At 39.6% G+C, this 13,549-nt stretch overlaps 1 protein-coding gene across 1 annotated transcript in view; it reads left to right on the top strand.

Moving 5' to 3' along the window:
• The window catches only part of Stat92E (Signal transducer and transcription activator Stat92E), a gene marked incomplete in the record, with an annotated part of 406,006 nt that overhangs the window by 77,776 nt on the left and 314,681 nt on the right, over positions 1-13,549 (top strand).

Raw genomic sequence — 13,549 nt, 5'->3', positions numbered from 1 at the left:
GATTGTGACCTGCTGAAAAAGATGATAAAAACAAAATATAAAGTAGTACCAGGTCCTAAATGAAATAAACTGGGAAGATAATCTAAGCAACATGGATCCAAACCAATATCTAGAACAAATTAACTTTGTAGCACTCGTGGTATTCTCAAGGCATATTCCTTTAAGGAAAAGGAAAAGAAGCTGTAAACTAGAGAGAGAGAGGCGCTCCCTATACAGGCAAAGGCAAAGAATAACAGTGGCTACAAGAGGCTAATATGGCTGTAATACGAAGGGAGGCACTGATCAGAGAAATAGCAAATATCGAACTAAAGCTAAAGGAATAAGAAATGCGGGAAGAACTAAAAGCCATAAGTGAAACTGAAAGAAACAAAAAAATATTTCTTTTCTTATGCCAAATCAAAATTGAGAACAACATTTAGTATTCGATGAGATGGGTCCTACACAGATGATAGCAAGGAAATGAGTGAGCTACTCCAATCCCAATATGACTTGGGTTTTAGCGAGCCACTAACCATTCTGGGAGTCGAAGACCTAAATGAATTTTTTATGAGTGAAAGAGAGAATTTGGTAGACTCAAACCTATCTGATATTATCCTGATGCCAAATGGCTTGGAAAAGGTGATAAATGACATGCCCATGCACTCTGCCCTAGGGCCAGACTCGTGGAACTCCGTGTTCATCAAGAACTGCATTTGTCTAATTTTCCGTATCGTGTATAGGTGGAGATTTTAAGGCAAATTTTTAAGCAAAAATTCATGGATACTACTTTTGAAAGGTTGAGATTCTGACATATTGAGGTTCTACCACATAGTAGATTCCCACTTTAGTGCAGTATCAAGGTATGAACCTCACTCAGTAACCATATTCCACTTTAATTTTTTGTTTTTCAGCATGTCGGCTGTCTCCCGCTGAGGCAGGGTGACCCATAAAAAAGAAGAAACACTTTCACCGTCATTCATCACTTTCACCATCATTCACACATAATCACTGTCTTTGCAAAGGCACCCAGATATGACAGTTTAGGTGTCACTCCAGTCAGTATCCCAAACCCCTTCTTCAAAGTGCAGTCATTGTACTTCCCACCTCCAGGACTCAAGTCTGGCTAACTGGTTTCCCTGAATCCCTTCACTAAATATTACCCTGCTCACACTCCAACAGCTCGTCAAGTCCTGAAAATCGTACAGTGGTCCCTCAATTATCGTCCTTAATCCGTTCCTGGAAGTGGGACTATTATCGAAATAGACGATTTTCGAATCAATTTTCCCCATAAGAAATAATGTAAATCCAATTAATTCGTTCCAGACACCCAGAAGTATCAACAACAATTTTTTTTTTTTTTACCTAAAAGATAGATTTACATGCACAAAAGAATGAACATTCAACATGACAGTTACCTTTATTGAAGGCTGTTGTTGATGAATGGAAGACAGGGAGGAGGAGAGAGGGAAGAGAGGTTATTGTTTGGAAGGGGAATCCCCCTCCATAAGGACTCTAGGTCACTTCAGGGGTCACTTCCCTAGCATAAATATAGATTTACATGCAGAAAAAATGCCAAATAAATGTAAAGCACTAATAAAATGTATAAATGAACATTGGTAATAGGGGTAGTTGATGAGTGGAACGGTCTGCCTAGTAGGGTGATCGAAGCTAAAACATTGGGTAGTTTCAAATTTAGGTTGGATAAATACATGAGTGAGAGGGGTTGGATTTGAGTCGGACTTGCACCTGAGCTTATTGCTTGGGTAGCATTTGTTCTGTTAGTGGGTTGGATTTGTGAAGGACCGGCCTAGTATGGGCCAACAGGCTTATTGCAGTGTTCCTCCTTGCCTAGTATGGGCCAGCAGGCCTACTGCAGTGTTCCTCCTTTCTTATGTTCTTATTGGAGACTTGTTTGTGTGAGGGAGGGATGGCAAGTTTATTGTTGGAGAATATGACACTAATATCAACTCTACGGCTTATTTATCTATCACAATTCAACTAATATGACATAATAAACAATATTAATAACATAGAAACATGGAATATACTCTAGAATGAATAAAATAAGTCATTAACTATGTCACGAGAGGTGTTGTGTTGTGTTGTTGTTGGGTATATAAGGGCCACTGAGAGTAATCCGTCCATAATGGTGGTGAAGCAGCAGCTGAGGCGGTGGTGCTTTCTGTAGCCCTATATAACTCCAACATCATTGGAGGAGTTGGTAGAATCGCTGAATCACTAAAGAAGGAACCCTCTACCACCATCACTACGACCTTCTACCACTATTACAACTGTTACCACCATCACTACTACCTTCTACCACCATCAACCACTATCACAACTGCTTCCACTCTACCACCACCACCTTTGTATTTTTCTACAAACTTTTTCATAAATTATGTGTTTCTCACATTCTTTACCAAAGGGCTGGCACTAGAAGCTTTCTTTGGAGCCATGGTAGCTTATTTAGCACTTGCAAGCACTAAAATCAATGGAATATTATGAAATATTTCGTAGGAGCAAGTGAGGGGACCGTCGCTCACTGGTAAACAATGGCACACTGGCTGGGAAGGCAGGCCCAGGCGGCTCAGAGCGTGAGTACGCGTCCCGGACGAAGGACGATTAGCGAGTTAACGGACCATTTGCGAGCCAATGTTTAGACGAAATAACGGGACTATTTCCGAAATGGACGACTTTCAGGCCGGACGATTATTGAGGGACCACTGTATAACTGTGTCACTTCCCATTTTGTATTTAATTCCCCATAATTTAATCCCACCCCTCTCCCAAACTCCCTAGCATTTACTTCTTTTACAACCCCATCTATTAATATATTAAACAACCATGATGACATTCCACATCCCTGTCTAAGACCTACTTTTACCGGGAAGTAGTCTCACACTCTTCTACACACACTAACCTGAGCCTCACTGTCTTCATAAAAACTCTTTACAGCATATAGTAACTTACCACCTATTCAATATACTTGCAACATCTGCCACATTGCTTCCCTATCCACTCTATCATATGCCTTTTCTAAATCCATAAATGCAATAAAAACTTCCCTACCTTTATCTAAATACTGTTGACATATATGCTTCAATGTAAACACTTGATCTACACATCCCCTACCCACTCTAAAACCTCCTTGCTCACCCCCGCAATTCTACATTCTGTCTTGCCTCTAATTCTTTCAGTAATAACCCTACCGTACACTTTTCCTGGTATACTTGGTACACTTATTCCTCTATAATTTTTACAGTCTCTTTTGTCCCCCTTCCATTTATATAAAGGGACTTTACACGTTCTTCGCCAATTCCTAGGTACCTTCCCCTCTTTCATACATTTTCTTTCTTTCTTTCAACACATCGGCCATATCCCACCGAGGCGGGATGACCCAAAAGGAAAAATGAAAGTTTCTCTTTTACATTTAGTAATATATTTTATTAAACAAAAATACCAACCACTCCAACACTGTCCCCATCTGCTTTTAACATTTCTGTCATGATCCCATCAGTTCCAGCTGCTTTACCCCCTCTCATTCTACGTAATGCCTCACGCACCTCCCCCACACTCACGTCCTGCTCTTCTTCACTCCTAAAAGATGGTATACCTCCCTGGCCAGTGCATGAAATTACCGCCTCCCTTTCTTCATTGACATTTAACCCTTTGAGGGTTTCGGCCGTACTTGTACGGCTTACGACCCAGGGTTTTTGACGTACTAGTACCCCTAAGTTCTAGCGCCCTCAAATCTGGTGAGAGAAAGCTGGTAGGCCTACATATGAAAGAATGGGTCTATGTCGTCAGTGTGCGCAGTATAAAAAAATCCTGCAGCACACAGTGCATAATGAGAAAAAAAAACTTTGTCCGTGTTTTTGGAATAAAACAGCGACTTTGCACTGTATTTTCGTATGGTATTTATTGTTGTATTCTACTTTTCTTGGTCTCGTTTTATAGAATGGATGACATTTTACCAAAATTGAGATGATTTTGACTGGTTTTACAATGAAAAATACCTTGAAATTGAGCTCAAAGTAGCAGAAATGTTCGATTTTTATCAAAGTTCAAAAGTAAACAAATCATGCCAAGCATCCAATACATGTCAACTGGTGAGTCTGATATTCTTTCACAAGTATGTTGATATTATTTATACCATTTCTACACTAACGCAGCAGTCTGCATAACAATAAATCTTCTATTTTTTGTAATAAAAATTCAAAGTGGAAAGCCACAAAAATAAGAGGGGCCTGGGGATGTGACTAACGAACAGAGAACTTATTTTAGTGCCAGGAATGTCCTTCTTGTTTATTCTGGGCCCTATTCGGAAATTGGCATCTTTTGAAATTTGTGTGAAATGCCAAAATTGCTAAATTCTGACCACTTTATTGGATAATTGAAATCAGTTAATGGGTGGTTTCTTGTACTCATTCAATAGAAAAAATGGAGTTCTAGCAAAATAGTTATGATTTTTGTCAACTAGTACACTGGAATTGGCTGAAAATAGGGCTCAAAGTGGGCAAAATCGCCGATGCGTAAATATCGTCTAGACTGCTAACTTCGCGAGAGCATAATTCCGTAAGTTTTCCATCAAATTTCATACTTTTGGTGTCGTCATGATCGGGAAAAGATTCTCTATCACAATGAGCGTGAATGGCGTGGGAGACTGGCTTTGTGTGCGTGGTGACAGGTGGACGGGTACTGGACGGTCGCCGAATCACAAGTCTAATCACGAAACTCGAGGCCAAATTTTGCCGAAAAAACTTGCTGAAAGTCGAATTTCACGAAAGTCGATGCTGCCGAAACTCGGGGTCCACTGTATATGCTTCTAAGCTGTTGTATTCTGAGCTCCTTTGCAAAAACAGTGATTATGTATGAGTGAGGTGAAAGTGTTGAATGATGATGAAAATATGTATTTTCTTTTTTGGGGATTTTCTTTCCTTTTGGGTCACCCTGCCTCAGTGGGAGACGGCCGACTTTGTTAAAAAAAAAAGATTTATTTTTTTTAATAACAGTTGCTCTGGAGTGCTTTAAATGTCAGCTACCACACCCACGCGAAATACGTATGACATTTAAAGCGGCCCAGAGTGATTAATTATATTTTATTATTATATGATTATTGTTTTTATTATTATTATATCCATTGACATATCTTGTTCACTGAGTTTAATCATTTCTTAATTAAGCTGCCATGAGAGACTGAGAATGTAAACACAGACAAACACACCAGCTAACCCCTTTACTGTGAGCTTCTTTTGTACGTCTTCTTCTTCTTGGTTTTCCTCTTTCAATTACTGTTGCACTTGTACTATGGGGTGCACAATTAAGTATAAATTTATAGACAAAATATGTAGTCTAGGAGGTTGCTTGATGCTGAGACCCATCACTAACCCCTTTACAGTGAACTTCTATTGTACTTCTTCCATTTTCCTCTTCCAAGTCTTACTGCACTTCTATCTAGTACTATGGGGTGCACAATCAAGTACAGTGGACCCCCGGTTCGTGATGCTATCGGTATCTGATAAATCCAGTATCCGATGCATTATATTGCAAAAAATTTGCCTCGGTTCCCGTTACAAAACCCGGTATGTGATACGATTCGTACGAGACGTGTCCACGTGTGGCCTGAACTGCCCTGTGTGTGCCAGTGTTTACAAGCCAGCCAGTGTGCGCGCATCTAAGGATACATTCGGTACATTCCATATTATCCATATTATCACTGTTTTTGGTGCTTGTTTCTGTAAAATAAGTCGCCATGGGCCCCAAGAAAGCTTCTAGTGCCAACCCTGTGGTAGATGAATGGTTCAGAGAACCGACATGTTGATAAATTAGACACATATGCAACTCTTGGGTATCTTTATTGAGGAAACGTTTCGCCACACAGTGGCTTCATCAGTCCATACGAAGGAGAAACTTGAAGAACAGGAGGAGAATGAGGTAATCAGTCCCTCAACCTTGAGTCGATGTGTTCAGTCCATCAATCTTGAATAGAATACGGCATATCAGCGGAGAAGCAGCTTATAAACCGTATGGCAGGAGAGGTGCAGCAGTCATAGGTCGTGTCACATTTGTTCAATGTGGAAGTAGGTCGTGCCCAAGAATTAGGCAAGCGAAGAATTCCTAAGTATTAAGATCCCAAGAAGTTGCAGTGTCTGACAGATTTGTAGATGAATGGTTCAGAGAACCGACATGCCGCTTGCCTAATTCTTGGGCACGACCTACTTCCACATTGAACAAATGTGACACGACCTATGACTGCTGCACCTCTCCTGCCATACGGTTTATAAGCTGCTTCTCCGCTGATATGCCGTATTCTATTCAAGATTGATGGACTGAACACATCGACTCAAGGAAGAAGACACCTACAGCTGTCTCACCTTCCACCAACACTGTCCTAGGAAAATGCTCACCAGGTATATAATCATCAGGCTCACAAGTGGCAGAACCTACTGATAAATCAGCTGCTGAATCAGCAGTGAAACACAGGAGGTGCAACAAATAGGAGTCTACCCTCCCAGGAACCTTGGCAGTGCTCTCGCTGTCGCCAGAGGGGCACACCACTGACAGCTGCCTGCGTGATATCAGGTGCAATTACTACCACAAGAGGGGACATTAGGAGGGCCAGCATAGAAGAAAAGGGATCCTGACAGACAGGATCACCTGTTTAGAGATCTCTTCTTGGAATAAACCAGCAGGATCTCTGAGTTGGTGAACACACACTCACATCACCCACCCAGCTACTTCTATTGTGGCCAAGCAGGTGGTTTTGTGCCCAATACAAGACTACAGACCTACATCCCAGTGGCTGCCCCTATGTCCTACCTGTCTCAATGGCAGGCACCTTACACACCCACCACCTCAAGCTGAACACAGTCATCAGGAGCCAGTCTATCAGTATCCTGCTGGACAACATTAGAGGATTCATTACCAGTGTTCGAAAGCTCATGCACAGCTTCGTGAACACTCAACTTCCCGACATGATAGCCGTTGAAACATTTTTGGACGACAAGACTCCAGAAAATTTTGCAAGAATTGCTGGCTACACCTCATGGATGAGAAAAGACAGGCAAGGGCAAGGAGGAGGTATTGCTGTGTGCTTCTCTAAACGTGTACATGCCCAGCCAATTGATGTTGCCATCCCTACTCACTCTAGTACCTCTGTACTCGCATGTGCAATGTACAGACCTCAGTGACAACACTCAGACCCCATCAACTTCCTAATGGAGAATGTGGACTCCCTTCTGCTTCAGCATGAATGTCAACATTCTTAAATAGAGGGACTTTGATGACCTTTTTGCAGTGTTTGACATGAGAAACTTTGTTGATTACCCTACTCACATCTCTGGTTCCTCCCTCGACCCAGTAGTGAGTGATTTGTCAGAAGGTATAGTTACTTGTCAACCCCTTAGCTACGTTGGATTGTCTAACCACAAGGCTGTTTTTATGACACTGAAGATCCCAACAGAACGAGGTGAGGAATCATCATGTACAGCCTAGCTGTGGGGAAGAGGAAACTGGGTTTGAGCTCGCCACCTTCGATTGGAATGCCCTTCTCCAAGGTGATGTTGACAACCAAGTGAACGCCTTCACTTGACACAACCTTAATCTATGACAAGAACATCCTTCACCAACAGTATGTGATGAAGCCTACAGATCAGCCTTGGCTCAGTTTTCGTTGTAGAGAGACTGCTGCTGCTAAATACAAACCTTGGAGAAGGTATAAGAGACAGTTCACTACCTATAACAGGAACCTGCACAGGCAAGCCTGTAGGTATATGAAATATCATTATTGGCTTGAGGTGATTTGCAGTTGTGGATCCCCAAGCACTGATAATGTAGTTGAGGTAGGGGTAGATTAGTGTGAAGTAAAGTGTAAGTAATGCTGTTCGAGGTACAGTGGAACCTTGGTTGTTGAATATAATTCATTCTAGATTTTGATTCCACAACCAAAATGGACGACAACCAAAGCAGTTTTTCTCATAAGGAATAATGTAAATAGAATTAATCTGTTCCAGACTGCAAATGACAATGTAATAATTTGTTAAAAATGTACTACAGGTCCTCCATCACAAATCTGGCATCAATGGGACCTGTAGTGTGCCGGATTACTGAGTTTGCCGGATTACAGAGTGGTTAGGTTAGAATACACTTAATAAAATTAACCAACTCGACTTACACAAAGTTCATTGAACATCGGCAAAAATCGAACATTTCCGCTACTTTGAGCTCAATTTCAAGGTATTTTTCATCATGAAAGCAGTCAAAATCATATCTATTTCTGTAATATATCTTCCATTCTATCAAATGAGACCAAAAAAATGAGAATACAACCATAAAAACCATACGAAAATATACCGCAAAGAGGCGGCTAATGGCTGAGAAGTGAATTCCCTTATTTGTCGTCCATCTTTTTTTATTTTTGTTGTACGTTAAGAAGCATCTTTCAATCATACATTGCCCAAGTTTCAATAAGACAGCCAAACAAACAACTGAGAAAAAAAATATTTACCAAAAATCATATATGGCAAGCCCAAGCCAGGTACTGGAGGTAAGTCACTTTGTCTGAGTTTTTTGGGTTATCCTAGGCTCTCTATACATACAATGCTATGTACGATAATCTATGTAACTGTATTTGTGTATAGTACCTGAATAAACTTACTTATATACTTCTAGTCTGTCGACTGAGTACAAGAAACCGCACATTCACTTATTTTAACTACCCAGTATAGTGGTCAGAAATTGGCAATTTAGTCAATATCACACAAATTTCAACAGATGCCAATTTCAAAATAGGGTCCAGAATAAACAATGCAGACATTCCTGTCACTAAAATAACATTTTCTCTGTTTTTTTTTTTTTGTGAATTTTTATTCACAAAAAAATAGAAGATTTACTGTTATGCAGACTGCTGCATTATTGTAATAATTGTATAAATAATGTCAAGCCATTCTTGACTCCTTATTGGAATTTGGATTGGCAGGCAGACAGGTATTGGACGGTGATGTCATTTGTTTACTCTTGAGCTTCGCTAAAAAATAGAACAGTTTCGCTACTGTGAGCGCAATTTCAAGGTACTTTTCATCATGAAACCAATCAAAATCATATCTATTTCTGTAATATATCTTTCATTCTATCAAATGAGACCGAAAAAACGAGAATATAACCATAACAACCATACAAAAATATACCGCTAAGCCGCCGCTAATGGCTGAGAAGTGAACTCCGCTATTTATGGTCTGATTTCTTTCATTTTTGGTGTACGTTAAGAAGTATCTTTCCATCATACATTGACCAAGTTTCAATAAGATAACTCAACAAACAATTGAGAAAATAACAAAAACAATATTAATAATAATAATAATAATAATAATAATAATAATAATAATAAAAATATCTTTATATACTACACGTACATGTACATGGGATACATACTTAGCTGACATCAGTGACATACTACTATATTGAACGCCGCTTGTTATGCAGAGTATTTCAAGCAAATTAGGTCAGTGTCCCAGGATGAGGCCCACACCAGTCGACTAACACCCAGGTACCCATTTACTGATGGGTGAACATAGACAACAGGTGTAAAGAAACACGCCCAGTGTTTCTACCCTGGCTGGGAATCGAATATTTACCAAAAATCATATATGGCTAACCCAAGCCAGGTACTAGAAATAAGCCATGTCTGACTTTTTTGGGTTATCCTAGGTTCTCTACACATATGCTGCTATGTGTGATAATCTATATAGGGAAAATAAGTTTTTTGTTTCAGGTTTATGGTGCAGTACGAGTGTATATCACAGTTAGCCCTGTGCTATACTCCGTTTTCTCTAATATAAGCCCCAAGACAGGGATAGGAGAATGGTACTTGTATACCATATCCTCTTCATACCTCCGTCAAGCTGCTCGGTATTATGCCAAATATTATTTATTCTGGAGTATTTAACATGTTTTATGTAATTTATGTTGTTTATTATATCATATTAGATCAATTGTGATAGGCAATAAGCTGTAATGTTGATATTAGCGTAATAATAAAGCATATTCTCCTGCATCACGAGACTGAGCTCATGGCAACCGACAGTGGCTTCAAAGCCACCTTATCTTTAATGGACAATGTACTGTGTAGGTGCTTTACACAACGATAAGCATTTCTTTTATTCATTGGAACCATGGCTAGGGCTAAAAGTAAGCAGGTTATAACAAATGGAGAAAAAGAAATTAGAATGACTTATGCAACAAGTAGCGCCACCAAACAGTACCAGCAGGTTGGTGTGGCGACCCTGGAAATTTGAAATTATGCTAGCCAAAATTAGTGCCGAATAACTGATTGCCGGATTTGTGATGGCAGACCTGTACTACATAAAAGTGTGAAAATGAATACTAAAAGAAACTTTAACTGAATTACTGTACAGTAAATGCAAATTTAACTGCCTCTTACCTAATGGCATACTGGAAGCAGGATGTAGAGGAGAGGAGGAGGTATGTTACTGCTTGGAAAGAGAGTCACCTATTAATGTCAGGCAACTGTCCTTTTGGTGGTGTTTCTCTTTGTCTCTTTTCACCACTAACCTTGTTCTGGCTCACTGGTTCTTTATCTCCCTAAAAACCTGTCCAGTGAGGTTTATTACAGGCTTTGTTTTAACACTTGTCTAAATCGAGACATGACACTGCATTGTACATGTTAGAGAGACGGATGGCCACTGCTTTGTCTGGATGGTATTTTTCAGCAAACTCTTGCACTTCATTTCCTTGACAAGTGCATTGGGCTCATCATCCCTTCCCTCCTCTTCCTCTGATAACAGCTCCTCTGCTGCAGTCTACTGTTGCTCCTTCTGAAGGTCTACAAGTTCTGTGGTGAGTTTGGCTCTGTGCTCCTCCACCAACTCCTCCACATCATCTTCAGTCACCTCTAGACCTAAGATCTTTCCCAGGGACATGCTGAACATCTTCCAGTTCAGGCTCATGCTGTCTACTCATTGTCCAGTGCACATTCTGTGAGCACATGACCCAAGCCATCCGCTTGTCGGTGACAACTACGAGAACGTTAGAAAACGGGACATTTTTTCTCAAATTCCCAGTTCGAAAACGAATTTGTTTGACAAGTAATGTAGTCAACAGCCGAGGTTCCACTGTATCTAATAATGTATCTTGGAGAGGATACCAGCTGTTTTGGGCACTTTTTTTTTTTATTGTAATGTGTTGGATGTGGGCACTGAATTTCAAGTTGCTGTTAAGGAATAGGCCCAGAAATTTTCCTTCATTATGTTTAGTGATAGGAGACTTGCTAATCATAATGTTTAATTGAATATACTAGGTCTCCATAGCTTTCTACATCTCCCACACCATCTACATCTCCCTCACCATCTACATCTCCCACACCATCTTCAATGTTATTACTGGAGTTTTATAGCTCCACTGAGCCAGAATAAGTTATTCTATAGCTCTAGACGTTGTCTCTATTCTCATAATTGTTAGTTATACCAGTTTTATTTTCATAATTTTTTTTTTTAGTAATTATATCAACTATATTTTCTTGTTTTACTTTTTATTGCTTCCCACTTAATTTCTCCTATCCTTTGCCTATCTTCATATCAACATTCTTCCTATTTTTGACTCATGAATTCAGAGACTGATCCAGATATTAATCTCATGCTAGTGAGACTCAGTGCTCTTCCAAAAATAATTGTCTTTATTCTACAGCAAGTCAGGCAAAAACTGTTCTCAGCTTCACCAAGAATATAACAGTTTTCAGCTATAATGTTTATTATGCAAAAAAGCTGATTTAACAAAATAAAACAGGGATATGAAAAAGATCTGGAAAAAACTCTCTGAAATCCCAGGCTCTCGAAAACTGTCCAAAACCGGAGATATAAAGTTAACTAAACCAGATGAACCTCACATCCAGCCTGCAGACACTGTCAACATACTCATCAATTTTTTTCTTTACTATAGGATGGAAAATAGTTAGCAAAATCTCAACTTCAAATACTCAGGCTAATGACCACCTTACTGGAAATTTCCTAAATTCACTATGTATCTAGCTCCAACTAATCTTACCAAAGCCTCACTTGATACAGTGCCAAGAAGTTTGTAGAAAATGATGTGGTGGCGGCAACATCGACGAATTCCACATACGCGTATTATATTATTTTGTTGTTTTAGTTGTTTTTTCTTTTCTTTTCCAATTTTTTTCTATTCCTACTAACATTTGGGGCCTGAGAGACCAATACTGTATATAATGTATATATATAAACTCACTGTATTGAACACAATAACCGCACTAAAGTTATTATCATATTATTGTTTACCACTGTTGTTTATTACAATAAACATGCACAAATATTGTATAATACTAATGTTCTATCATATATTTACATATTTACAATCACTGGACATGGTTTTAGAACTGCTGGAGCTTGTGGAACTCCTTGAAACAAGGCACCATGCACAGAGGCACCTTACATTCCTCACACATAAACCGAGTGTCTTTGCGTCTTTGTTGCCGTCGTTTTGTTTGTGCACAGACAATGCATCTCTTCTGAGCAAATTTCTTTTGAGTTGAAGGAAGCTGTATTATGAAATGATCACCTTCTCTTCTCAAACGCTTGGGTATATTGTGATGAATTCGAGGACCATGTTGTATTGCAGGTGTTGTTACCTGGTACTTCATTATGAGTTGTCTGACAACAGACAAACAAAATTCACCATACGGTGGTCTGTTACCAGTCTTTATTTGGTACATATTATATGCATTCAGCATTGAAATGTCCATGAGATGGAAGAAAAGTTTCATGTACCACTTGTAACTCTTACGAACACAGTCAACAAAACCAATCTGCATGTCACACTTGTCAACCAAGCGCATGTTTTGTGTATAATCAATCACTGTCACTGGTTTTCGAATACGTTCATTAGTCACTCGATCAACTTTGCCACTGTCTTGCATTTCATTACGGTGAATGGTTGTCAACAATGTGACATCTCGTTTGTCATGCCACCGTAATGCCATGATGTCATTGGCAGTAAACACCTGCACGTCATCACCACGAACACCTGTGTTGAGCCTGGGCATATGTTTACGATTAGAACGCACTGTGCCACACACATCTGTCTTGTTCACTCGCATGAAATCACTGAGTAATGGGCTTGTGTACCAGTTATCGGTATATAATGTATGGCCCTTACCAAGATAAGGTGCCATCATGTTTCTCACTACGTCACCTGATATACCCAATAACATCTTGGTATCTTTCAATGTTTTACTACCCGTGTATACAACAATATCCAACACCAGGCCACTGTCACAATCACAGAGTACAAACAATTTTATACCAAAGCGGTTCCTCTTGCTCGGTATATACTGCTTGAATGACAGTCTACCTTTGAACAAAATCAAAGACTCGTCAATTACAAGATTCTTGAATGGATAAAAGTATATCCTGAACTTTTGTTTGAGATACATGAAAGCATTTCTAATCTTGTATAACCTGTCACTTCTGTCAGGCCTGGTTTTGTCAGAGAAGTGCAACATACGTAACAGTAAGATAAACCTGTTCACTGGTATTATTTC

Source organism: Cherax quadricarinatus, chromosome 37 (assembly GCF_038502225.1).
Source record: "Cherax quadricarinatus isolate ZL_2023a chromosome 37, ASM3850222v1, whole genome shotgun sequence".
NCBI classification, from domain to species: domain Eukaryota; kingdom Metazoa; phylum Arthropoda; class Malacostraca; order Decapoda; family Parastacidae; genus Cherax; species Cherax quadricarinatus.
Note: the sequence above shows the minus strand (reverse complement) of the source record. Positions and strands in the feature narration are given on the sequence as shown.